Source organism: Pan paniscus, chromosome 16 (assembly GCF_029289425.2).
Source record: "Pan paniscus chromosome 16, NHGRI_mPanPan1-v2.0_pri, whole genome shotgun sequence".
In the NCBI taxonomy this organism is placed as follows: Eukaryota; Metazoa; Chordata; class Mammalia; order Primates; family Hominidae; genus Pan; species Pan paniscus.
This window is the reverse complement of record NC_073265.2, coordinates 62168993-62196666: the sequence shown is the minus strand read 5'-3', so window position 1 is coordinate 62196666 and position 27674 is coordinate 62168993. Positions and strand designations below refer to the sequence as shown.

Here is a 27674-nt window from a genome sequence, read left to right as displayed (position 1 = left end):
CTTAGTCTTATTTTAAGATTATTTAATCATTGATAAATTTGATTATGGTATGCCTTATTATACCATAAGTTTTGGATGGGAAAAACAATCCTTGCAAATTTGGTTCTGTTTTATGGTTAGGATTTCTTCTAAGGTTTGACTATTCAGAAGTTCCCTGTTGTGAAAATAAGAAACTTGTTCAGTAGCTATTGCTTACAAAGCATTAATTGTGGAGGGGTTTTTGTTGTTGCTAATTATCATAGATATGGTTAATTTTATTCAGCAACAGTTTTCATAGGTAAGGAAAATGCCCACAATATTTTTGCCAAGACTGTTATGGTTTGGTTTTGAAAAAACTCCCCTCGAAGTCTCCATGGCCTATTTCGTTTCCTGTGTCTCAAATACAGCTTTCACTAACCTTCCACATACAGTCTTCTCCTATTTTTGGAATTAAATTTAAATCAACAATCTAGATCTACCTGCTACTTTGCACTCCACCAAAACAGAGCGAGACCCGGGTCTTGACTTACAGAAGCTTACAATTGAGTCAGATGGCTACATGTATAACCAGATGAAGATGCCTGTAGTGCTAAACATTGTCATAGGATGTAAAATGCTGGAAGGCTACTGAAGAGTGGCAGTTATACCAAGCATGAGGATTTGGGGTGGTTTCTTTTATTGAGTTTTGGAAGAGAAGACAGATTTTCCCAGAATGAATAAAAAACATTTCCAGTCCCACATGCCCTTATAGAAACTTTCCACTTACCCATCTAAAGGTAGAGCCTATATCCCCACCCCTTGACCCTGAGTGAGCTTTTATGACTGCCTCTCTGAAGAGTAGAATGTGGCAGAAGTAATGCTGCCTGACTTCTGAGGCTAGGTCATAAAAGGAGATACAGCTTCCTCCTTGCGGTAGCTCACTTGTGACATGTGTTTGGAGCCTCCATGTGAGAAGTCTGGCTACCCTGACTTCCTGAGCCACCATGCTGGAGAAACAGAAGAGAGGAAGAGAGATCGAGATTATTTCAGCCGTAAGAACTTGACTGGTGATAGTTACTTGAGACATTCTGAGCAAGAAGCACCCTACTAAGGCCAGTCAACCCTCAAAACCATGAAAGTTTACTATAAAATAATTGTTGTTTAAAGCCACTAAGTTTTAGGGTTGTCATCCAACAATGCATACCTGCAGCAGCAGGTATGAGAAGAAAGGGCATTCCAGGCAGAGGGGACAGCCTGATAATTTTTCCTTTGCAGCTTTCATTCTGTTTTATGTTTAAGTGTTCTCTCTATGTAGATGATGTCTGTAGCTATAACTGTGATCTTCCTCTCTCTCAAATTGATGCCCAGTATTCCTCTTTGCTTCCTAGAACGCTATGTCTGGAGATCCTACTCAAACTCAGTAGATCACAAAATGAGCTCAAAATGATCCCCTAGGCCGGGCATGGTGGCTCACACCTGTAATCTCAGCATTTTAGGAGGCCTAGGTGGATGGATCACCTGAGGTCAGGAGTTTGAGACCAGCCTGGCCAACATGGTGAAACCCAGTCTCTACTAAAAGTACAAAAAATTAGCCGGGCATGGTGGCAGATGCCCATAATCCCAGCTACTTGGGAGGCTGAGGCAGGAGAATCGCTTGAACCTGGGAGGCGGAGTTTGCAGTGAGCCAAGGTTGTGCCATTGCCCTCCAGTCTGGGCAACAAGAGTGAAACTCCATCTCAAAAGAAAAAAAAAAAAGAAAGAAAGAAACCCTAGAAACATATATTACTTGTGTTCAGTGTTTTGTTAATGTCACCACCACAGTCCTAATTATCCAAGCTGTTAATCTTAGTGTTTTCACAGATTCTTCCCTCCACAAATTTCACATCCAATCCCTCTTACCTCTAGCAGTTCTTGTTCCACAATATTTTGCACCTGTTGTACCATCAACGTCCCCATGTTGTCATACCCTACTTCTATTCAAGTTTAGATCCCGCACTTGACCTACATGAGTAACCTCAAACTGGTCTTCAGCTTCCTCCATCCTCACATAGTTTTACCACAGAGCAACTCTGATCATGTCATCTTTAGCTCAAAAACCTCCAAGAGCCAACCCTCCTCACCAATTTCTTACCAAAACTATGGGTAAAGTAAGATGAGAAAAACAAACAAGGAGGCCATATGACTTCCAATCTGAGCAGATGATGAAATTATACTTAGTTGGAGAACAGGGAAGGTAGATGAAAAAGTAGAAGGCTTTCTGTATTTTCTGTGAGTCTCCACTACCCCAGTGTTGTGTCAATAAGTGTCCTGGGATTCATTACCTGCCTAGTCACCCAGCTGATCCCTTTTCCATCTATATGGCCCAAATCAGAGTAGAACTGGAGAAGTGCTGGGCAGAGCAGGGAACCAGCCTTGGATGGTGGCTGAAAGCCAGGGACTGGGGAATGGTTAGCTATGTGTACCCATGGGCCTGGCCCAGTCCTTGGAATAAGATCAGTGCCAAGGAAGTAGCCTAGGGTGGAGCAGGGAGATGGAGGGTGCAGGGAGTCAATGAAATTTCATGAAGCAATGAGATTGAGTAAGAGTTATTGCCTAGTGGGTCAAGCTTGGTAGGGAATTTTTAAAAGCTCTTCCCGTTCTTTTATAAAGTGGACTCTACAAAGCACCTGATTCCATTCTTATTCTTTCTCGGATGAAAGGACCAAGTGATGGGCATCAGTGGAGCAGACAGAGGTCGAGACAAGAGGAAGGGCAGCAAAGTACCAGGAGGAGATCTGACTGGCAGGCTGGCTGCGCATTCCAACCTCTAAGATCAATCATTAGTCCCAAAGTTCTGGCATCTTCAACAATGTGATGAAATAAAAGAGATCTGCCTGCCTAGGTTGAGTAGGTCCTAGAGAGTTCCAATATGAAAGCTCAATATGACTGGATCAGATAGTGTGAGACAGGGAGAGCTGTCATGTCTGTCAGACCATGACAAAGGCTGTCCTAAAAAGTGCCAAGCCTGGGGAGCTCGAGATTGGCAAGGCATACCCAGATGGTAATGAAGGCTTCCCAAAGACCTTTGGCTGTGATGACTACTGGCTTCCTCCGGGGGCTCTTATGCCTGCATTTCCAGCCAGGTTCAGCTGTAGGAGAAACTTGCTGTGGGAGCTGAGGCCACAGTGGAACAAGCAGCCATGGTGTTCATGTACAAATGCCAGCCTGTGCCAGGAACCCAGCCTGGGACTGGTTGGGGTAGGATAGCTATTTCAATCATTTAGCGTCCACCAGCAGCCACTAGCTAAGTCCCTACTGTGTGACATCCTACACTAGGCTAGGGAAAAAAATGGAGAAAAAAGCAGTCCCTGGCTTCAAGGAATTCACAGTTTATTAGAGGAGACAGTGTTGGGAACAGGCCCCCGAATCTGGCCACAAACTGGCCCCAAAACTGGCCATAAACAAAATCTCCACAGCACTGTGACATGTTCGTGATGGCCATGATGCCCACGCTGAAGGTTGTGGGTTTACCAGAATGACGGCAAGGAACACCTGGCCCACTCAGGGCAGAAAACCGCTTAAAGGCGTTCTTAAACCACAAACAATAGCATGAGCGATCTGTGCCTTAAGGACATGCTCCTGCTGCAGATAACTAGCCAAACCCATCCCTTTATTTCAGCGCATCCCTTTATTTCCTGTAAGGAATACTTTGAGCTAATCTATAATCTATAGAAACAATGCTTATCACTGGCTTGCTGTCAATAAATATGTGGGTAAATCTCTGTTCAAGGCTCTCAGCTCTGAAGGCTGTGAGAACCCTGATTTCCCGCTCCACACCTCTGTATTTCTGTGTGTGTGTCTTTAATTCCTCTGGCGCTGCTGGGTTAGGGTCTCCACGACTGAGCTGGTCTCGGCAAGACAGACCAACAGATGATGATTTCAGTGCAGTATGGGGCACGCAGGAAAGAACCAGGTAGGACATCAAACTCTGACCTGGGCATCAGTGAAATCTTCCTGGAGAGAATCTTGATAATTCTTTGAACATGGGAAACTGTCTGAATTCCCCAAATCCAAGCCAGAAAGATCTCCGCACAGAAATATGGTGCAAAAGAGTCTGCATGGTCTTTTGAATCTCAGGAGTTTAGGATATCTGGGCATTTCGGGGAGCAGCTCACCCCAGCATTGTAGATCAGAAGGTCTCAGAGTGGCTACACTATTGCATGTCTCTGGTTAAATGGCCTTCCCTGGGTGATATATTCTTCCTCTGGTGGGCGTGGTCAGCTACAACTCACAGCCGCTGGGCATCTGATTACCAAGGTGCCTGGCTCACAAGCGCATGGGTCAACAGTACTCTCATCATCCATCCCCAGAAACCTAGGGGCAGCCACTGGGTTGAGACCAGAAGCAGACAAAGGCAGGCACCAGTGAAACCCCCTACTGTCTACTCTGCACACACCAGCACAGCCTCTTTCTAACGCCTTCCCAGCTCCCCTCCCTGCCCAAAGGAAGAAAAGGTGCTAATCTGACAGGTCAGAGTCCAGAATATTCACTGGGCCACATTTTACTGGTAAACCGCCAGGTCACTGTGCATTAAAGGCAACACCTTTTCTCCTGTATCCCGCTTTGGTCCTAGGAAGATCTCGGTCTTTGGGGCTTCCTGTGCTTTTGCTTCCTTCCTGTATGTGGTGAGCAGACCCAGGTTGTGTTGCCATCTCAGTAAGGGCCTGGCCATGCCTCTCTGTTCCTGGATATGTAGTCAATAAGTAAGTTCAGTTGGGCCCTGCTCTCTCCTTAGCATTGGGCCCTGCTCTCTCCTTAGCATGTATACTTGTGTGTGCTGCCACCAGATTTAGCTTCAAGAGGAGGGAGAGTGGGGAACCAGCCACCTGATACAGTCGTTCTTTCTCCAGCTTTTGCATTGACATTTCAGCTACCAATAAGGCTAGCAAAAAAAAAAAAAAAGACATTTTTAATTTACATCCTGTTATTCCTCCTTATATGAGATGCCAAGGAGTGCTGAATGATTGGCAGGACAATATTTTAGCCTTCCTGGGTCCCTAGCGGTAATGCCATTATACTATTTATAATTCCACTGAAACCCTAACCCAAGCCTCTAACCGTCTCCTGCAAAGGGAAAGCAGAGCCTTCTGCTTATAGGCATATTGGACTGAAGCCCAAAATCCTTGGGATCCTCCTAGGCATATTGGCTGAGCTTCAGGAAACAGCAGTGAGCAGACAGGCCACTCAGGGCTTGGGTTGGAAGTACCAGCCTTGCCCCAGCTCTCCAGAGGGAGTTGGCTGTGCCAGTGCTCAGCCTCGCCTTGATAGTGATGCATTGTGGCATGAGTCTGGTGAAGTATTCAGCTGGAAGATCTGGCCAACTGGTTCCCAGGGATGGGTGTGTTGTGGGAGGGGGATGGAGGAGAGGAAATCATGTGGGTCTTCCTTGGAATTATCTCTGCCGGGCTCTTACTCCTGGATGACTCTTGGCCAAAAGGGCCATGGTAGGCTGAATAATGGCCCCAAAGATGTCCTTGCCTCATCCCTGGAACCTGTGAATATATTAAATTTGCATGGCAAGGAGACTTTACAGATACAATTAAGGTTATAGATCTTAAGATGGGCCAGGTGCGGTGCTTCACGCCTATAATCCCAGCACTTTGGGAGGCCAAGGCTGGTGGATTACCTGAGGCCAGGAGTTCAAGACCAGCCTGGCCAATATGACGAAACCCCACTTCTACTGAAATTACAAAAATTAGTGGGGCGTGGTTGTGGGTGCCTGTAATCCCAGGTACTCGGGAGGCTGAGGCATGAGAATTGCTTGAACCCGGGAGGTGGAGGTAGTAGTGAGCTGAGATCCTGCCATTGCACTCCCACCTGGGTGACAGAGAGAGACTCTGTCTCAAAAAAAAGAAAAAAAAAAAAAGATGGGAAGATTATCCTGGATTAGCCAGGTAGGCTCTGTGTAATCACATGAACCCTTAAAAGTGGAAGAATTGGCCAGGCACGGTGGCTCACACCTATAATCCCAGCACTTTGGGAGGTCAACGCAGGCAGATTACTTGAGGCCGGGAGTTCAAGAACAGCCTGGCCAATATGGTGAAACCCCATCTCTACTAAAAATACAAAAAATTAGTTGGGGGCGGTGGTTGTGGGCACCTGTAATCCCAGCTACTTGGGAGGTGGAGGCAAGGAGAATTGCTTGAACCTGGGAGGTGGAGGTTGCAGTGAGCCGAGATTGAGATCGCGCCACTGTACTCCAGCCTGAGCGACAGAGCGAGACTCTGTCTCAAAAAAAAAAAAAAAAAAAAAAAAAGTAGAAGAATCTTTCCTAGTTGAAGAGATACAGCAGAAGAGAAGACAGGAAAGGTAAGGCACAAGAAGGACTTGACTCTCTATTGCTGGCTTCAAAGATAAGGAGAACGTGAAGGAATGTGAATGGCTTCTAAAAGCTGAGAATGACCCGGGGCCAATAGCCACCAAGGAAATAAGGACCCCAGTGCTACAACCACATACAACTGGACACTGCCAGCAACCTTCATGAACCTGTAAGTGACCCTCCTCCAGTAAGGAAAACAGCCCGCTGACACCTTGTAGCCTAGTGAGACCCATGTCAAACTCCAGACCTGCAAACTGTGAAATAATAAATGGGTGTTTTATTTAAGCTCTCACATTTGTGGTAATTTGTCCTGGCAGCAATAACAAATTCATGCAGAGGTGGAAGGCCAAGAGGTATTACTGAATCAGTCAATGACCTTGGTCCTGGGGTGCTCTTGGCCATCTGTATTTTCTTAAGTGGCTGGTGAGATTCCTAAAACAAACTGTGATTCTCACAGGAATGTCCTGCCAGTCTCTTGGGGCTCTGATTCTGAACAGGGAACTAACTCTGCTTCTTGCCCACCTACTGTGGTCATAGATGATATCCTCTGATAGTCCTGGTCCCATTACCTACAGATGGCTTTCTCAGGAGACCCCACAGTTGCCCTGAGTCCTCCTGAGAAGAAAGAGTAGCCCATGGGCAGGGAATAACTATGTCTGGTGCAGTCAGGGATGGTATGCTCTGTGTCCCAAAGGAGAGGATTGTGGAAATCAGGGGTACCATCTCATCTTTGAGGGTGTGGTTCTAGATGTTAGGACAGAGCTATTAGCTGAGAAGTCTTTGAGTCTTTCTGGAGACTGGGTCAGATAGAATTATGTCAACGCTAAACTGCGGGATTAGCCAAGGACAGGCCTAACACTTCCTGAGGGGCCAGCTGGGGACACTGCTTGGGAACTAGCTATCTAGAAGATGGCCCTTCCCAGGTAGGATCCAATTAGCCAGGAGGCTGTTGCTGCAGCTGGGTTTTTGCCTGTGTTTGTCTCAATTGGCTCACTCTCTTTTTAAAAGAGAAGCAGATTCACTTTACGAACCACCTGGCATTGCTCACGCACCTCTCATTAGCCTACCCAGAAGAGGGGAGACAAGGCAAAACCCAGACTTCTCCAACTTGACCAAGTTGTCCAGGTAGCAGAAATGGCAACAATTTAGGAGATAAATCAAGGTTCTATGCCTTCACCAAGTCTTTCTGGCAAATAAATAGGGGAAAATCATGATTAGATTCTAGCCTTCCAACTTAAATGCTAAGTGAAGATTCGGATAGTAACCAAACCAATAGGAAAAGGAGTCAAGGAGATTTCATGCATACCATTTTCAAGCAAATGGTAAACCCTGAGAGAACTGCTCTCCATTAAAGATAGGCAGAAAAAAACTCAGCATGAAACCTATGCAAAAAAGCATCTACAAAAAAGAACATAGTAGACAAAAGATGGATGAAGAGAATCCTCCTGAAGTTTTACTCTAGGAAACAGAAGAATGACAAAATCTCAGACTGGTGAGGGGCTGGAGCCCGGCCCTTTTATGCTCTGCTGGTGGTGACATAAATTGGCCCAGCCTTTCTGCAGTCCACTGGGCTGGCAGGAATGAACATTTTAAATGAGTGTACCTTTGACCCAGTGATCTCACTTCTTGTAATTTACCCCCGGACAATCATTGCCAAAAGAAATGGAGATCTAAAGGCAAGTCTTTCCATCTCAGCCTTGTTTATAACAGTGAAAAGTGGATGGTTATCAATAAGGTTAAATCATTGGTTTAAAAAATATAAAGAAATTAAGGTACTCCCATATAGACAATATATAAATGATGATGTAGATTTGATGACATGAAAATTTGCCTATGACATGTATAATTGAGTGCAAAAAAGGGATAACAGAACAGCATGATCCCATTTGTATAATATTTTAATAGGTGCACATGGAGGGATGTCTGGAAGGATGTTCACCCTAACAGCTGAATTTTGCTTTGTTCTTTGTACATTTCTGTATGATCACAATATTTATAATAAGCCTAAATCTTTAAAAGAATAAAGCTATTTTCAAAATAAGAAGGATGTAATAGAAGTCTGCTCAGTCTACCAGTTGTGATAGGATCTATAGTTGACAAGTTGGAAATTGCCAGTTACTGTGGGGTATTATAAAGAATGACATAAGCGTGTGTTAAATATTTTAACTTAAAATATATAAATGAATGTCCATTCACTATCTTTTGATATAGGGATAAGATATTTTCTTTTTATGTTTCATAAGCCAAATCTGAATGCAGAACCCTTCTAGATTTTCCCCATAATACCTGCCTATATTTAATCTGATACTGATTATTTTTAACTAAAAATTTTTTTTTAGAGATGAGGCCTTACTCTGTCACCCAGGTTGGCATGCTGTGGTGCAATCATATCTCACTGCAGCCTTAAACTTCTGGGGTCAAGGATCCTTCTACCTTGGCCTCCCAAATTGTTGGGATTATAGGCATAAGCCACGGCGCCCAGCCTTAATCTGATACTGACTTTTTAATCACCTTTATCAAGTCAGTACTCAGTCTGAATACTCCTTCCTCCTTGCTTACTTCTAGATTAAGAATGGAAAAGTTGGCCAGGTGCAGTGGCTCATGCCTGTAATCCCAGCACTTTGGGAGGCTGAGGCAGGCAGATCACAAGGTCAGGAGTTCGAGACCAGCCTGGCCAATATGGTGAAACACCATCTCTACTAAAAATACAAAAATTAACTGGGCGTGGTGGCAGGCACCTGTAATCCCAGCTACTCAGGAGGCTGGGGCAGGAGAATCATTTGAACCCGGGAGGCGGAGGTTGCAGTGAACAGAGACCGTGCCATTGCACTCCAGCCTGGGCAACAGAGCGAGACTCCGTATAAAAAAAAGGTGGGGGGGAAAGTTGAAAACTTGCTTTTCCAACCTTCTCTTTAGCAGGAATGGCCAGGTGGTAAAATTCTTAACAAGGCATTAGCCATCTACTAAGGGTTTCTGGGGTAGCTTTAGCTTGCAGCTTTCCATTCAGCCATCCAGTCAGCTACTAACATTTTGTTCCTTCCCTCCTATTCTGTTTTCTCTACTCCTGTCCTTCTAACACTGAACCTGCCTTCCCACTGAACATTGGCCTTTGCTGGACATCACTGCAGATCTGTGGGACTCTTCCACTCCTCTGCATTAATTAGAAGCTGTCACTGCATCTGCTGTAGCTCACATGCATGACTGCTGCTACTCCTGGATGCTGCCACCTCTGCCATGCCTTGTTGTCACCATCATCCACACCAGTGCCAATACCCCAGGCCCCATAGTGTCAAGGTGGTATAGTGGTCTATAGCAAAATGAGCAAGAGGTACAGTATCTGTACTCCTTGAAATGTTATGCTCTATTGGAAGAACCCCAAGTGAAAGCTGTGTATACCCCTTAGTGTCCCTGAATTTTCAGTGAAAGAGCACTTTCCGTTCTAATTCACACTCTCTTGCTGTGCCCTGAGCCACAGGAGACTGGCTGGAGTAGGTCTGAGGGATGGACACTCAGCTATACACGGAATTACACCTCACTTGAAAACCAAGGTTCCATCAGTGGGCCAGCTTGGTATCTGGACTCTTGTGTGAGTGAGTTTTCTACTAGCAGGCTCCTACCCCCTCATGCCAACAGATCCCTCCAAGTTCTCTAGACATGGTTACATTTTGTTGGTGAACACACTTGACTCAAACTGGGTCTTCCACTGCAGACTTTTTGGGAAAGGAGAAGGAAGCAGGGGAAGATTCTTAAATATGTTGACTTTTAAACAAATCTGATTTTATGATTATAAAATTAATACATACTTTTTATAAAAAATGTGTAAAGTACATAGAGAAAAAAGACCCAGTGAAGAAAATAAAACTCACCTGCAATCCCACTACTTAGAAAGAATCACAAATAGGCGGGGCATGGTGGCTCATGCCTATAATCTTAGCACTTTGGGAGGTCAAGGCAGGCAGATCACTTGAGGCCAGGTGTTCAACACTAGCCTGGCCAACATGGCAAAGCCCCATCTTTACTAAAAATACAAAAATAAGCCAGGTGTGGTGGCATGCACCTGTAATCCCAGCTACTCTGGAGGCTGAGGAAGGAGAATTGTTTGAGCCTGGGAGGTGGAGGTGTCAGTCAGCCGAGATGACACCACTGCACTCCAGCCTGGGCAAAGAGCGAGACCCTGTCTCAAAAAAGAAATAAATAATCACAAATAATGTTTTGATGGTTTTTAACTCCTCCATTGTTTTATATTGTTAAGATTACACTTAATATAATTTTATAGCTTGATTTTTAATGACCTATCATGATGTCAGAAGCCATCTCCCTTGATACTAAAAATTATTTATAAGCAAATTTTTGTTTTATGTAGATAGGGTCTCGTTCCATCACCCAGGCTGGAGTGCAGTGGTATCACAGCTCACTGCAGCCTCAACCTCCCTGACTCAAGTGATCCTCCCACCTCAGCTTCCTGAGTAGCTGAGACTACAGGTATATGCCACCACACTTGGCTAATTTTAATATTTTTTTGTAGAGACATGGTCTCACTATGTTGCCTAGGCTGATTTGAACTCCTGGGCTCAGGTGATTCTTTAATCTCAGCCTCCCAAAGTGCTGGAGTATAGGCATGAGCCACCATACCTAGGCCTATATGCAAACTTTTAACAGTTATATAATGCCCAATGTTATGTGTATTAGGAGTGTTTTGGTAGAAAATCACGAAAATCCACTCGAGTGAGTGTAAATTTTTTTTTAAATGAAGGAAATTTGTTATGGGATCAGGGATGTTTCCTGGAAACTAAAGGAAGAGACACAGCCAGACCTCAGATCTAGATTATGAATGGAGACTAGAATAGGGGGTAGGAAGCCAACAGCACCCCTTCCCTCCAACTTGCATCTGTTTCCCTCTTTCCTTCTCTGTTTTTGTATATGGTCTTTTGCAGAAAACATGGCCATGGACCACTCCTGAGTTTACTTGTCCAGGAAGTTCAGGGAGAAGCTGATCTCTTTTAGTTCTAGTTTCAAATATTTGGGAAGATGTCTTAATTGATTGACCCGGTTTTGATCAGGTGCTGATCCATTCAACAGTGGGGAAGATGACCAGAGTCATACAGCAGGAACTTGTCTGCTCCTATTGAAATGTAAACAGTGGCAGTATGAGGGGTTAAAGGAGAGGGAGCTCCCAGAACACTGGGAATCAGTGGAGTATGGTCAGGCAACCTATGTGCTATCCTGATCATTTTGATCAGTGCTTGCAAGTAGATACTGGGTTGGGGGTAAGAGTTGATGTGTTGCCTCACCCCGCTACCCATGAGCATACAGGTCCCAGCTCCTACTCAGCCAAGGTACCAACTTGTACTTACAGATGGGTATTAATGGAACCGACAGTGAACTCTTCTAGGTTATCAAAGACTGTTGCTGGACATCTCTAGACCCAAACAGGGAACTTTCCATATGCAGCTCTCCCCTCAGGAAAAAAGCTTCAACTTGTCCATAATATGAGAAGCCTCTCATTCAGTAGAATTAATGACTCGTAAATTTTAACAAAGGAAAGGAAATACTTCTTTCTATCCTGAATAACCCAGTCTGTGGCAGGGGGTAATTTGTATCGGAAATAAGGCTTGGATTTCTGAAGGAGTTGCATGGTTTTATGACTGTTAATAACATTCACAGTTATGCATGCGTGGATTTCATATTTCATGGTATGAGCTGATTGCCTGGAGGGGTCAGGAAGGCATATTTTCCAGAATTATATGAGTGGGTAGGTCCATTATCAGAGACTGTTATCTTCTTCTAAAGCATTAATTGTTGGTCATTGACTCGATGAACTATCAGAAATGAAACAAAACCAAGCCCTGTGTATTTATGAGCTTCTAGGTCTTGTTTCTGAGGTCTCACCAGCTTACAATGAGCCTCGGGGGATGCTGTAGTTCAGTGGTCCTAGCTCAAGGCTGGGAGGAGGTAGGAACTGTTATTGGTTCCCTACTGATTTGCATGGATTGAGATGTAGGGGAGTTTCCTGCCTCACACAGGAAGGAATCTCTCCCAGACACCTCCCGTCAGAACTCCCTTCAGGCTCCAGTGCAAGGAGTGGATCATGCATCCCTGTCCTTGTACATGGGAGGCTGGCAAATGCAGCTTTCAGGTTCCCTCCTCAACACCCTCCTGTAGTAGAGGCTGACTGGTCAGCAAGAAAGCCTTGCTGTTGCGTGGGTAGCCATGAGTGTCTCCCACCCCACTGTGCACAAAGCCCTGGTGCTAGGCATCATCATGGGACACAAAACAAGTATAAGTTACAGTTTCCACCCTCAAAGAGCTCAGTATCTTCAAGTACAACTGAAATAGTGGTACTGATGGAGTCAGAAAAGAAACAAAAGGATGAAGAGACCAGTATGTGCTGGAATAGTCTGAACAGACTTTTGGCAGAGGTAGGGACAGAGCAGGAATCTTGAATGGATGATGGAATTTTTGTTTATTTATTTATTTATTTTTAATTTAATGGGGTTTTTTTTGTTTTTGTTTTGCTTTTTTTTTTTTTTTTGAGATAGTTTCCCTCTTGTTCCCCAGGCTGGAGTGCAATGGCTCAATCTCAGCTTACTGCAACCTCCATCTCCTAGGTTCAAGAGATTCTCCTGCCTCAGCCACCTGAGTAGCTGGGACTACAGGTGTATGCCACCATGCCCAGCTAATTTTTGTATTTTTAGTAGAGACAGGGTTTTGCCATGTTGGCCAGGCTTGTCTCGAACTCCTGACCTCAGGCAATCCTCCCGCCTAGGCCTCCCAAAGTGCTAGAATTACAGGTGTGAGCCACCGTGCCTGGCTGGATGATGGAATTTTTAAAATGGAGGGAGAGAGTGGAGGACATTCCAAGCTGGGGAAGCACACACAGGCTAAGACAATGAAGCAGATAGACAAGACTGCCACACCGCGGGGTGGGGTCATCTGGATGCACAGAAGGGGCTCCCTAACCCGGGAAGCTCTAGGCCTCTGGGCCCCAAATGGTTGGCAGAGAATTTGAACTGAGCACAGAGGTCTTCATGTCCCATTGAAGGTTTTTGAGCAAAGTGCCAGCTAACCCAAGGCAGGACTGTTTTAGGGAGATGAATCTGTAGTATGGTGTAGGGGGTAGAAGAAAGAGAGCCTTAAAGAAACAGGTTAGGAGGCTGTTGAAGTGAATCATATATGAGGTGGACAAGAAAGGCCTGTGTTATGTCCAGGGTTCCAAATGAGAAAAGTATTCTGGGTAGGGAAAGGGGTAGGAAACTCAGTGAAGGACTGATAGGGCTGCTCATTCAGGAGGCCTGAGCCTGGGAGGATCAGCCTTTGGGAGGAGACAAGCAGACCCCAATCTGCATCCTCAAACTTATAACAGTCCTGTGGGTCCAGAGAAATCTGTAGCTCAGCAGAGCTGCCCTGAGATCCTGGACCTTGGGGACAGCCTTAGGCTGGCAACAGAGGGTGACACCAGTGCTGCTTAAAACCCAGGGTCCTTGAGGAAGATTCCACACCACACCTCCCTGGAGTGCGAGTGATGAGGCCATTTAAATTCTGTAGGACCTGAGGTGAGGCTGAGCTTCCTGGAGGATGGATCACCAGGGACTCAGATGAGGGAAGTGAATCAGGACTGGATGACCATCAGACAGGGCAGTGGCCTTGGAATCTGAAAGGAAAGGACAAGTCCAGGAGGCAGCTTAAAATTCCACCTTCCAGACAAATACTGGGGCAGAGCACAGATGTGCAGCTTCTCCAGGGGAAATCATTCATCAGGAATCATGTAGAACCTGCAACAGCATCCAGAAGAGACCTTAAGGGTGAGCTGATTCAACTCCTTCATTATATAGAAGGGAAACCAAGGCCCAGAGAGTAGGAGGGACTTGCCAAAGATCAAAGAGTGAGTCCTACTACCCACCCTAGTGCTTTACCAGAAGGGAGATTCTGGGCAAAACACCCAGAAAGCAATAAGTCTCCCTACTGTCTTTCCAGTTCTCAGCCTGCAGTGTGGATTCTGGAAGACCGAGCCTGTGTTTATCAGCTCAGAACTCCCTTTGCCAAGAGACTTTTTGGTTCCAGTAGGGTAAGCAATTGACCTCTCTTCTGCAGATGAATCCCATGTTGCTCTGTGTAGCATTTCCCCTTCTCCCCGAGGGAACACCACCTCCTTCTCCCACTTGGCATCTGCCAGGGCTTTACCCTGGGGCAGCTGGCATCAGGCTTCCCTGGGCCCACAGAGGGCTACAGCTGTGCTGAAAGGGTAGTGACCAGGTCCCTGACCTATGAGCCCTCTGGAATATCTTCCGTTGGTTCCCCTTGAGGAACCAAGACAGGTTCTCCGCACTGAGAGGATCTGTGACTCTACAGAGACTGCCCCTGGAGGCACAGGTGGCCTGTCCTTGCTGATCACTGGAGAGCTGGGGCTCAGATACACCCCTTGTTTACCATGGCTCACAACAGCACCCAGAACTGCTGTGTTGGACCTTAGCGTAATGTATTCATAAACCATGGGTTTTAATAATAAAGACCAGGAAATTGGAGCACTGGCTTTCAACCCTGGCTGCATGTTATAAATTACCTAAAATTTTTAAATTTTTTATTTATTTTTATTAATACATAATATTTTTACATATTTATGGGATACATCTGATATTTTGTTACATGCATAGAATGTGTAATGATCAAGTCAGGGTATTAAGGATATCCATCACTTCAAACATTTATCATTTCTGTGTGTTGGGAACATTTCAAGTCTTTGCTTTCAGCTATTTTGAAATATGTAATACATTGTTGTTAACTACAGTCACCCTATTCTACTATCAAACATTAGAACTTATTCCTTCTTTTTTTTTCTCTTAAGAAATTCACAGTCTAAGAACTTATTCCTTCTATCTAACTGTATATTTGTATCTATTAACAAACCTCTCTTCATCTCCCACACCCACATCCTTCCCAGCCTCTAGTAACTGTCATTCTACTCTCTACCGCCATAAGATCAACCTATTTTTTTAGCTCTCACATATGAGTGATTATATGTGATATTTGTCTTACTGTGTGACAAATATCACTTAACATAATGATCTCCAGTTCCATCCATGTTGCCACAAGTGACATGGCTTCATTTCTTTTTTTTTTTTTTTTTTGAGATGGAGTCTCACTCTGTTGCCCGGGATGGAGTGCAATGCCACCATCTCAGCTCACTGCAACCTCTGCCTCCGGGGTTCAAGCGATTCTCCTACCTCAACTTCTGGAGTAGCTGGGATTACAGGGGCCCGCCACCACGCCTGGCTAATTTTTGTATTTTTGGTAGAGACAGGGTTTCACCACATTGGCCAGGCTGGTCTTGAACTCCTGACCTCAGGTGATCCACCCACCTCGGCCTCCCAAAGTGCTGGGATTACAGATGTGAGCCACCATGCCCGGCTGGCTTCATTATTTTTTACGGCCAAATAGTATTTGATTGAGGATCCAAATTCTTAGAGGAAGGTCTTTCGGCTTTTTCCCATTCAGCATAATGTTAGCTGTGGGTCTGTCATATATGACCTTTATTGTATTAAGGTATGTTCCTTCTATGCCTAGTTTTTTGAGAGTTTTTATCATGAACAGATGTTGAATTTCATCAAATATTTTTTCTGCATCCACTGAGAAGGCCATGTGGTTTTTCTCTTTTATTCTGCTGATGTGATGTATCACATTTATTGATTCGTGTATGCTGGACCATTATTTTATCCCTGGGATAAATCCCTCTTGATCATGGTGTATTACCTTTTCCTGTGCTGTTGGATTTGTTTTGCCAGTATTTTTTTTTTGAGAATTTTTGCATCTATGTTCATCAGGAATATTGGCCTCTAGTTTTCTTTTTTCAATGTGTCATTATCCGGTTCTGGTATCAGGGTAATGCAGGCCTCAATAAATGAGTTAGAATTTCCTCCTCATTTTTTGGGAATACTTCAAGGAGATTGGTGTTAATTCTTTGAGTATGGTGGAATTTGGCAGTGAAACCATTACGTCCTGGGCTTTTCTTTGTTGAGAGACTTTTTATTACTGATTCAATGTTGTTTCTCATTATTGGTCTGTTCAGATTTTCCATTTCTTCCTTATTAAATCTTGGTACATGGTATGTATCCAGGAATTTATCCATTTCCTCCAGGTTTTTCAGTTTGTTAACATATAGTTGTTCATAGTAGTCTCTGATGATCTTTTATATTTCTGTGGTATAGTTGTGATGTCTCCTCTTTCATTTTTTATTTTATTTGGGTCTTCATTTTTTTCTTGGTTAGTTTAGCTAGCAGTTTATCAATTTTATCTTTTTTAAAAAACAACTTTTTTTTTGACCCTTAGTATTTTTTTTAGTGTTTCTTTAGTTCTGCTCTGATCTTTGTCATTTCCTTCCTTCTACTAATTTTGGGCTTGATTTAGTCTTGCTTTTCTAGTTCCTTGAGGTGCATCTTTTGGTTTTGTGAAATCTTTCTCTTTTTTGGATATAGGTGTTTATTGCTATAAACTTCTCTTATAGCACTGCTTTTGTTGTATCTCATTGGTTTTAGTGTGTTGTGTTTCAATGTTCATTTGTTTCTAGACATTTTTATATTTCCTTCTTAATTTCTTCATTGACCCTGTGGTCATTCAGGAGCATGTTGTTTAATTTCTATTTATTTGTACAGTTTCCCAAGTTCCTCTTGTTATTGATTTCTAGTTTTATTCCAGTATGGACTGAGGGGATACTTGATATGATTTCAATTTTAAAAAGTGTGTTGGCACTTGTTTTGTGGCCTAATATATGGTCTATCCTGGAGAATGTTCCGTGTGGTACTAATAAGAATGTGTACTCTGTAGCTGTTCAATGAAATGTTCTGCAAAGGTGTGTTAGGTCTATTTTGTTTAAAATGCAGTTTAAATCCAATGTTGCTTTGTTGCTTTTCTTTCTAGATGATCTATCTACTGCTAAGAGTGGGATGTTGACGTCCCCAACTATGATTGTATTGGAGTCTAGCTTTTCCTGTAGAACTAATAATATTTGTTTTATATAGCTGAGTGCTCTGCACTGGACACATATACATTTAGAATTGTTATATCCTATGGCTGAATTGATCCCTTTATCATTATATAATGACATTCTTTGTCTTTTTTTTAAGAACTGTTTTTGACTTAAAGCCTGTTTTATCTGATATAAGTATAGCTATTCCTTCTTGCTTTTGGCTTCTGTTTGCATGGAATTTTTCCCCCATCCATTTACTTTCAGTCTATATGTATCTTTACAGGCAAAGTGAGTTTCTTGTAGGCAGGATATAGTAGGATTATGTTTTTTAATCCATTCAGCTAGTCTAAACCTCTTAAGTGGAAAATTAGTCCATTTACATTCAAGGTTATTATTGATATGTGAGGGCTTATTCTTGTCATTATGTTGTTTCCTTGTTTTATATATCCTTTTCTTTATTTTTCTTCTTTTATTACTTATCATTGGTTTGGTGGTTTTCTATAGTGGTAACATTTGAGTCCTTTCTCTTTCTCACTTGTGTTTGCTCTACTAGTGAGTTTTATACTTTCGTGTGATTTTATGATGGTAGATATTATGGTTTCACTTTCAGGTGTAGGACTCCCTTAAGCATTTCTTGTAGGACTGATTGTTGTGGTGATGAATTTCCTCAGTTTTTGCTTGCTGGGTAAGTCTCAATTTCTCCTTTATTTATGAAGGATAACTGTTGGGTATAGTATTTTTGGCTGATAGTTTTTTCTCTTCTTTTAGTACTTTGAATATATCATCCCATTCTCTCATGGCCTGTAAGGTTTCTGCTGAGAAATCCACTGTTGGTTTGATGAGGATTCTCTTATATGTCACTAGATGCTTTTCTCTTGCTGCTTTTAGAATTCTCTTTGTCTTTGCCTTTTTTTTTTTTTTTTTTTTTTTAAGATAAGGTCTCACTCTGTCATCCAGGCTGGAGTGCAATGGCATGATCACCACTCACTGCAACCTTGACCTCCCTGGGCTCAAGTGATCCTCCCACCTCAGCTTCCTAAGTAGCTGGGACTACAGGCATGTGCCACCATGCCTGGTTAATTTTTCGTATATTTTGTAGAGATGGGGTTTTGTCATGTTGCCCAGGCTGGTCTCAAACTCCTGGGCTCAAGCAATCTGCCCACCTTGACTTCCCAAAGTGCTACAATTACAGGCGTGAGCCACTATACCTGGCCTTTTACTTTTGACAGACTATAATGTGCCTGGAAGACCTTTTTGGGTTATATCTATTTGGGGATAGCTGAGCTTCTTGTGTCTGGATGTCTAAATCTCTTACTACATTTGGGATGTTTTCAGCTATTATTTTGTTAAATAGATTTTCTATGCTATTAAACTTCTCTTCACCTTTTGGAACACCCAAAATTAGAATATTTGGTCATTTTATGATGTCCCATGTGTCACGTAGGTGTTCTTAATTTTTTTTATTCTTTATTTTTTTCTTGTCTGGCTGAGGTATTTCAAAAGACGTGTCTTCAAGTTATGAAATTCTTTCTTCTGCTTGATTCCAGTCTATTGCTGAAGTTCTTGATTGTATTTTTTATTTCATTCATTGAATCTTCCAGTTCCAGGATTTCTCTTGGTTCTTTTTTGCATCTTTCTTTTCAGTGAATTTCTCATTCATACCCTGAATTGTTTTTCTTATTTTTTATATTATATATCTGTGCTTTCTTATATTTCACTGAGCTTCTTTAATATCATTACCTTGAATTATTTTCCAGGCATTTCATAAATGTCTTTTCATTGGAACCTGTTGCTGGAGAATTACTGTCCTCCTTTGGAACTGTCATATTCCCTTTTTCTTGTTTGTGTCCTTTCATTGATATCTCCCTATGTGGTATAACAATGACTTCTTCCAATTTTTTGGATTGATTTTCTTTTTTCTTTTTCTTTTCTTTTTTTTTTTTTTTCTTTTTTTTGAGATGGAGTCTCACTCTGTCACCCAGGCTGGAGAGCAGTGGCACAATCTCAGCTCACTGCAATGTCTGCCTCCTGGGTTCAAGCAATTCTCCAGCCTTAGCCTCCCAAGTAGCTGGGACTACAAGCGCATGCCACTGCATCTGGCTGATTTTTGTATTTTTAGTAGAGACTGGATTTCACCATGTTGGCCAGACTGGTCTCAAACTCCTGACTTCAGGTGATCCACCCACCTCCGCCTCCCAAAGTGCTGGTTTACAGGCATAAACCACCACATCCAGCCTTGGATTGGTTTTCTTAGGGGAAGACTTTTTAACAGGAAAAAGTCCTCCCCTACAGTGTTAGTTGAGTAATGCACTTTGGCTTTGATTCTGGGTGTGTGCCGTAGTGTAGTCTGTGTATGATGTCTTTGGTTGCAAACATTATCAGTGGTATCTGTGATTTTCTTAGTGGCTTAGGCTATGGCTGCTAGTGGTGGCTGTGGTGAAGTTTTGCTGGGGACAGAACACCAGATGGGCCAGTCCTCAGGCTCTAATGGTGGCAGCAGTGGCCTAGGAAGGTCTGTCTTTGGGCTGCCAGGTGGCATACATGAGCATTGGTGTTAGCAGGTCCAGGCAGGCTCACTCTTGGGCCTCTAGGAGGTTTGCTTGGGTGCTGGTAGTGTCGGTGGTGGACTGGGTAGGTGGGAGAGTCCTTGAGCCCCTGGGCCACATGCTTGGTGTGGGCAATGATAGTAGTGGTGGTGCAACAGCCTTTGGGCTCCAAGATGTCATTCACTGGTGTTAATGGTGGCTGGGAGGGCCAGTCCCCAGGCCCCTAGGTGGCATGTGTGGGTGGGTATCAGCAGTGGTGGTAGAGCAGGCTGGGTGGGCCCATCCTCAAGGCCCCCAGGAGGAGTGTCCAGATGCCAGCAATGGTGGACCAAATGGCATGCTTGGGTGCTGGTGGCAGGTTTTCTGGGCTTGTTGTTGGGCCCACTGGTGGTATGCATGTGCTCTGAGAACAATTGACAGGGTGGGGCAATACTCTGGCTCCTGGGCAGCATGCTCAGGGGCTGGGAGAGCAGTGCCAGGCAGGGCAGACCTGTTCCCAGGTCCCCTCAATGGTGTACATGGGCAAAGGCTTTGGTGGGCAGGACAGGGTGATCCCCAGGCCCTGGGCAGTGTGCTCAGGTGGTAGTGGCAGCAGCAGCAGCAGTGGGCAGGGAAAGCCTGTCCTCAGGGCACATGCAAGTCCTTGGGGCCCCTGCTGCTAGGGAAGGGAGACAGAGTTGCTGTCTGTGGTAGCTACCCCAGACAGGTGGCTCTCAGGCTCTGGGGAGTGTGTACGTTCAGGTCCCTGCCTGTGGTGGCTGGCTGAGAGAGGCTATCCTCAGGGCACATGGAAGTGTGCTGTTGTTAAGCTGCTGGTGGGGTAAGGTTGCTGTCAGTGACGGTGGCCCCAGGCAGACAGGTTTCAAGCTCTGGGGCATGCACACTTCACCTCCTTTTGTCTAGGGGACAGCCTCCTCAGTGCACTGCTCTGCCCTTTCCCCAACACACAGGACAGAGTAGGCTAGAGTGCTGGGAACCCTGCTGTTCCACTGGGTCCACCTGCATCACACCACTGCAGCCCTCTGGGTGGATGCAGGTAGATGTCAGTGGGGCTCCAGGGATATGGACAGGCAGAGGCTGTTGGGCCCTGGGGAAGGGGATACAGTCTGGTAGGGGCTGAGCTCTCAAAATGGTACCGTTCTGCAGCTGCTTGAGTCTTAGGGGGGTGATATGGTTTGGCTCTGTGTCCCCATCTAAAGCTCAACTTGAATTGTAATCCCCATGTGTTGAGGGAGAGACCTGTAATCCCTATGTATCAATGAAAGGAGTGATTGGATTATGGGGGTGGTTACCCCCATGCTGTTCTTATGATAGTGAATTCTTATAAGATCTGATAGTTTTATAAATGGTAGTTTTTCCTGTACTCACATACACACACTGTCTCCTGCCACCTTGTGAAGAAAGTGCCTGCTTCTCCTTCCGCCATGACTGTAAGTTTCCTGAGGCTTCCCCACCCATGTGGAACTATGAGTCAATTAAACCTCTTTTCTTTATAAATTACCCAGTCTCGGGTAGTATTTTTATAGTAGTATGAAAACGGACGAATACAGGCATGTGGGACCCAGTGCGTACTTCCTATCTGCAGCAATGTTGTCATGTGGACTCCAGGGAGCTCCCTATACCAGTCTCAGGGCCCACAAGTTGAAGGACTGTCCTATGGCTAGGACTGCGGGAGTCCACAGTAGGAATGTGGACCACTGGAGATCTCTCATGTACTCTTCTTCCAGACTGGAGAGTTTCTCCAGGCTCCTGGCTGATCCCAGCCAGGCCGTCTGCCTCACTTCCTTTTCCTTAGGCACCTCAGCTTTTTCCTGTCACTTCGATGCTGAATTCCAGAGTTCTCAGTTGTTCTGTTCAAAGTGTTATTATCTAGTCATTATTTTGTTGGTTCTTTGTGGAGAAGAAGGGGTGTTCCGTGCCTCTAGTCAGCCATCTTGAAGCTCCTCCTCACCTAAAATTCATTTTTTTAAATTTTGACGCCTAGACCCTCCTCCCAGAGATTCTGGTTTCCTGAGTCTGGGATGTGGCCTAAGCCTCCGGATTTTAAAGACCGATATGCAGCCAAAGCAAGAATCCCTGAATTAAAGGAATTGAGATAAATTCATTTTATATTGCAGGGAATCAAAATATGTCCTGTCATCATTTCATTTTGTATAGGTGCATCCAGATTCATCTGCTGATTTTGATTTACTTTCTGGTTCCTTTTATTAGGGGCGTCCTTCCCATTTCTATTCACTCTCTCCCAATTCCCCCTAGATTCTGGGGTAAGTACATGGCCCATATGGATTCAGCAAGGCTCAATGAGCCAATGAGTTCTGAAAAGCAATTGTTTTTGACACTTGTTAAAGATGGTAAGGCAGACTTTAGTCAGGACCATTATGATAGGTGTAAGGACCACTGCAATAAGATTTTGCAATGGAGAGAGATTGGGCTCAACTCTGAATACAAGGAAGAGTGGGAATGTATAGCCAAGGAGCAAGGTGGAGATCAGTGGATAGAAAATTACTTAGCAGAAACATCAGAGGTAAAGAGAATCCTGGCTAAACTGACCAAAGAGAATCCTGGCTAAACTGACCAAGCAGAATTCATGCTGAAGGCAACCATGGTGATCATACATCACCGAGAAGATGGTAGAGTATGAAGAACCTCTGTAGATATGATTAGATTAGGGGAACTGGCCTAGCAGGATTCTTACCAAAATTGGACACTGCAGAGGTAAACACGGATGCCCAAATATCAGAGCTCAGTTGAGAAGAGAGTTCAGGCGAGTCTGCATAGAGTTTGTTCAAGGAGAGAATCTTTGTTGGAGTCGCAACCCTTGGATTTTCTCTGAAGCTATGGGGAAAGAGAAGCCCTCTTTCTTCTGAATTGGAACTGGTAGCCTGTGGCACTGGAGTTTCGGGGACCACCATGGAGAGAGGGTGAGCTTGAAAATGAAGCCACCGTAGGGAGAGCAGAAAGAAGAAAAGGCAGAACGATGAGGACATCACCTGAGCACCTGGGTCCTGACATACATGAAACCAGGTACTCCTGGATTTCACTGTTATTGAGCCAAAAAATTGCAGGTTTTGTTTAATCCATTTGATTTTGAGTTTGTCTTTTGCATCTATAAGAGTCCTATCTATGATAAGAATGTTTCTCAAAACCTTACAGATAAGCTGTTAGGTATGTAAAGTTTTCTTCCTTCCCTTGTGTTAGTTCTGTCTACATAGGTTGGTGTGAGCAATTTAATGACCAGAGCAAGGCAATATTTTATATTTAAATAGACCTGGCTCTATGATACCAATCTCAGAGGTTTGCTGTGAGGATCACATGAGATAAATCTTGTAATGGGTGGTCCAACAGGCTTTTGTACAAAAATTTTGTCTTGTCATTGTTATATTTTGTTGGTTGGTTTATTGGTTTTAGAATAGCTGACAACGGCATCTCTGTCTGGGTTGGGGCAGGGACCACCTCATGCTATCCTTGTTATATAAATTGTCAGGCCAACAGACTACCCACTTCTGGGAAAAAGGAAAGGTATAATAGGACTTTTATTTAATATGGCAAAGACAGATAATCCCTTAGGCGTCCAGAACTTTAGAGAGTGGGAGAATCAATTTGCAGAAAGCACCCAGAGACCCTCCTGGGAAGAATGGACTGAGAGCCCAACTCCTCTCTGAGACCTGGAGCTGGTACCTGTGAAAGCCCAGTGTCAGAGAAGGGTGAGAACAATCTTGAAACAAAGGTATCTTGAGAGCAGAAACAGAACAGCAGGCTGCTCAGTACAGAGTATTAAGGGAGAAATGGGAGAGAATAGTTCTAGGTTTAGGACACAAGGCATCCTGGAGCCTGCTATAACCACTCTTTGTAGTGAAGAGCTCCACCTTGCACAAGCAACTATATGCGAAAGAACTGGTCACTCTATCCCCTAGTAGCAACCAGATAACTGCAGTAGTAGCAGCAGCAGTAATAGTAGTAGTAGTAGCAGCAATAGCTAATGGTTATTAAAGCACTATGCTAAGCATATTTACATCAATATCTCCTTTAATAATCTCAGCAATCCTATGAGCTTGGTATCATTATTATCATCAGTAACAGAAGGTGCTTACTCTTTTCTACAGCTGAGGTAGAAAAGAGTAAGCACCTTGCCCAAGGAACTCTGACTCCAGAGCTCACACACCCTACCACTCCTTGGCCATCACCCTGCAGACAGTCTGACAAGTGCTTCCTGCCCCCTGCCTGTGCCCCTCCATGGCAGGAATCCTCATGGGAGCAGATGCTCACCCAAACCAAAGCTGGGGAAAGAAACAAGCAGCACTAGGACTTTGGGGTCCTTGGGTTGGAGCCATAATACTAGAGAAGTGAAATCACCTACACCCCTGTTACAGTTTGAATGTGTCCCCCAAAAGTATGTGCTAGAAACCTAATCCCCAATGCAACAGTGTTGACAGGTAGGGCCTAATGGAAAGTATTTAGGTCATAAGGGCTCCAGCTTCATTAATGGGTTAATGCCTTTGAACTTGTGGCCTTAATCCCTTTATTATAGATCCCTTGCTCTTCTGCTCTCTCACTTAAATGCTCTCTCTTGTCCTTCAACTTTCTGCCATGGGGTGATGCAGCAAGAAAGCCCTTACCAGATGCAGCCCCTTGATCTTGGCCTTTCCAGCCTCCAAAACTGTGAGACAAATAAACTTCTATTGTTTATAAATTTCCCAGTTTGTAATATTCTGTTATAGCAGTACAAAATGGCTTAAGATAACTTCAAAGGGCCTGCCACTCAGGCAGCCATTCCATGGAAGAAATCAGAGAGGATGAGTTACTCTGCTTGGGAAGAGCTCCTCTGCACCAGGCAGCTTCTCCACACCAGGCAGCTAGAGCCCCTCCCATGCCAGGACAACACAATAGATCATGGCAGAGACCAAGTCTTTTCTCCCTGTATCCCTTCCCTCTTTCTTACTTTCTGTAACAGAAATGCACCACCAGCTGTTAGCAGAGCACATTAGTCCAGCTGGAGACTACATCTCCCAGCCTTTCTCATAGGTAGATATGTTCTTGTGACTATGTTTTTGTCCAACGAGATGTGAGCAGAAGTTGTAGGATGTGTTCCACTTTGGGGTCTTAGCTAAAAAGAATTGGGTCCCTTTTCCCAGCCCCTTTTCTTTTCGTTTCTGGTTAGGAAAGAGTAACAAATGGGTCCTACGCCTTGGACCCAGAGGTGGAAGCCACACATTGAGGGATGTACCTTGCCAACTATTGTTAACATCTAAACTTTTATGTTTAAGAGAAATAAGTGTCTGAAATTTTCATTTTATAATCACCATGTATTTTGGTTTGTTTGTCTATAGCCTAACTACTATAGTATTCAGGCTGACTGGAATGTCCAACTCCCTAAGCAAAACTAACCAAAAAGACTTGTAGCACATGGTGATTCCTAGGCAAATAAAGCTTTTGATGGGGGAGAGGATGCTTACGGGAGGAATACAGAATTTCCTGATAATAACAGCATATGTTTGGCCATTCACGGCAAGGCAAGTTATTACTTCGGATAGAGTAGATTATGCTGTATTAACAAACAACAACAAAATTCTGTGGCTTAACATGTGAATACTTATTTCTCACTCATGCAAAACCCACCACGGATCCAGCTGACTCTTGAAGGCAACCATCCTCCACATGTGGTAACCCAGTGACTTGAGCTCCTCAATCTTTTGCCCATGCCATCTATACACAAGGCCTTCTCCAAGATTGTTGCAATAGGAAAGGAGAGCATTGAGAAGTCTCACACTATCAATGAAATGCTTCAGTCTAGTATGGACTCATGCTACTTCCATTCACAACCCAATGACCAGAGCTGGTCATATGGCTCTGCCTAACTGCTGGAAGACAGAGAAAGAAGCGTTGTCCTTTTCATGCCAAAAGAAGAGCACAACTGGATACGGGCATGCACTGGAAGTCTCCCCAACAAGGGCCCCTCCAATTACACATAAGGTACTCAGTATGGGTCTTAAGTGCTCAATAAATTGGGCAAAGTGGGGAGGTGGGGCAAAAAACCCAGAGAGAAGGAAGAGAGAAGAGAGGAAGAAGCACAAAGAAAATTTACAAAAAGAAATTAGATCCAGAACCCAAAGCAAGAAGGCCCCAGGGCCCAGCCAGTGGTTGCTGGAGCCAGCTCATGTACTAGCTCATGAGTGTCAGTTGCTAAATTTTCAGGAATGGAAGCCAGTTATTAAATAGAACAATGATTAAAAATTAAATTATATGCACTTAAAATCTTATTGAAGACAGAGGTAATAAATACACAGATACATCACATCCTAATTCTCTGACTACATTTTACTATTAGCTGTGTTCTTGAGGTTATTTCCATTGATTACCGCATGGTGAACCCTACTTCCCAACTCCATGCCCAGTGACATGGCTTGGTAGCCTGTGGGAGTATTTACTCCTGGGAATCAGGAAATGCTGCAAACCAGGGCTTTTATTCCCTAGAGAGCTGGTGAAACATTTATCAGCCAGGGAGTGGCCTTCCTTCCCTGGTGCATCTAAACTGAGAGTTGCAGTGAAGCTGGTAAGTGTGTCTTGACTTCTCCAGAGCAGTGCTGGGGCAGGACATTTCCATTTGTCACCAGCAACTGGTTGGGAGCAGGTAGTTTAGGGAGTGCTGATGGGTGAGCATTTCCATCTGGAGTTCCTATGGGAATGGGCTACAGGGTTAGCAACCCTAAGTCATAGCATTTTGCAAACACAGACATTCCCTTCCAAGACTGCAAAGCATGGCCCTCGCTCAGAAGCCTACATCATTGTTATGTTCCAAGGAACCAGAGGCTGGTGCAGAATAGTAATCATCACCTGCCAGGAGCCTATTGACAGGAGGACTGCCTGCTGCCTGTAACTCCTGGTAACAGGGAGGCCCTTCTGGGAGCTATCCTTGCACTGGCTCCTCAATGAGATGGTGATGTCTTTCTCTCTCTCAAAGCATTTTTACTGGGTCTCTAAGACAGTAGCCACCAGAACCAGTGCCAAGGCTGACAGTGTGAACTGCGAGAGGCCTGGGTTTATTTGGCCAACTCAGAATCTAAATGTGCGAGCATGGGACTTCTTTTTATAGCCACTGTAAAAATTCTCCTTATGCTCACTACTTCACTTTTCCCTTAAGCCCCAAGCCCTCTCCCCACCCTGTCTGTACCCAGCTCAGCCATTACTGGCCACTTACCCTCCAGTGTGCAGGGCCTCTTTTAAAGCACTATTAGATGTCTGGATGGTTTATGGATCTCCGGGCTTCTGACTCCATGTACTGCATTACTTTAAAAGCTAGACCATAAGATGCAATTGCAGAGGGGAAAGTTGGAGGGGGCAGTGCGTGAGTTTAGTATTTAATGAGTGAATGTATTACACCAAATGGATGGAAACGCTATGCAAGCACTTTTTACTTCTTTATAGGTTTCTGATTTTTTTAAAATCAATTGGCATGTTTTTACTTACATTAACTCACATAGCCTCAGGATCTTCAGTCTTTTGGAGTCCCTCTCTTCAACTGGCCAATTAAACATGCTGAAGCCTCCATCCCATGTACCACGGAAAAGCTACTGCCCATCCCAGGATTTCCGAGGGACCCCCAGGGGTTTCACAATGCCTTGGTTACATCACCTCGAATTTCTGCTCCCTTTGAGTTCTTGATTTTCTTTTGTCACCTGCCCTTAATCATTTCACATTCTCCTTTGTTTCCTAAAGCTCCACTCAAATAAGGTTTTCCATGCAGCAGACTTTTTCTAAGAGTTTAGGGATTACTAAGGGGACTATAGGGCAATTCTGAGCAGGAAACAACCCACTGTAGAATTTCTGCCATCCTGGATATTATAGGCTTGAGCCA

General features: G+C 44.2%; 1 pseudogene; it reads left to right on the top strand.

Moving 5' to 3' along the window:
• The first annotated feature begins 2931 nt into the window (after positions 1-2931).
• Positions 2932-27674, top strand: part of LOC100969176 (nucleophosmin-like) — a 65267-nt pseudogene continuing 40524 nt past the window's right edge.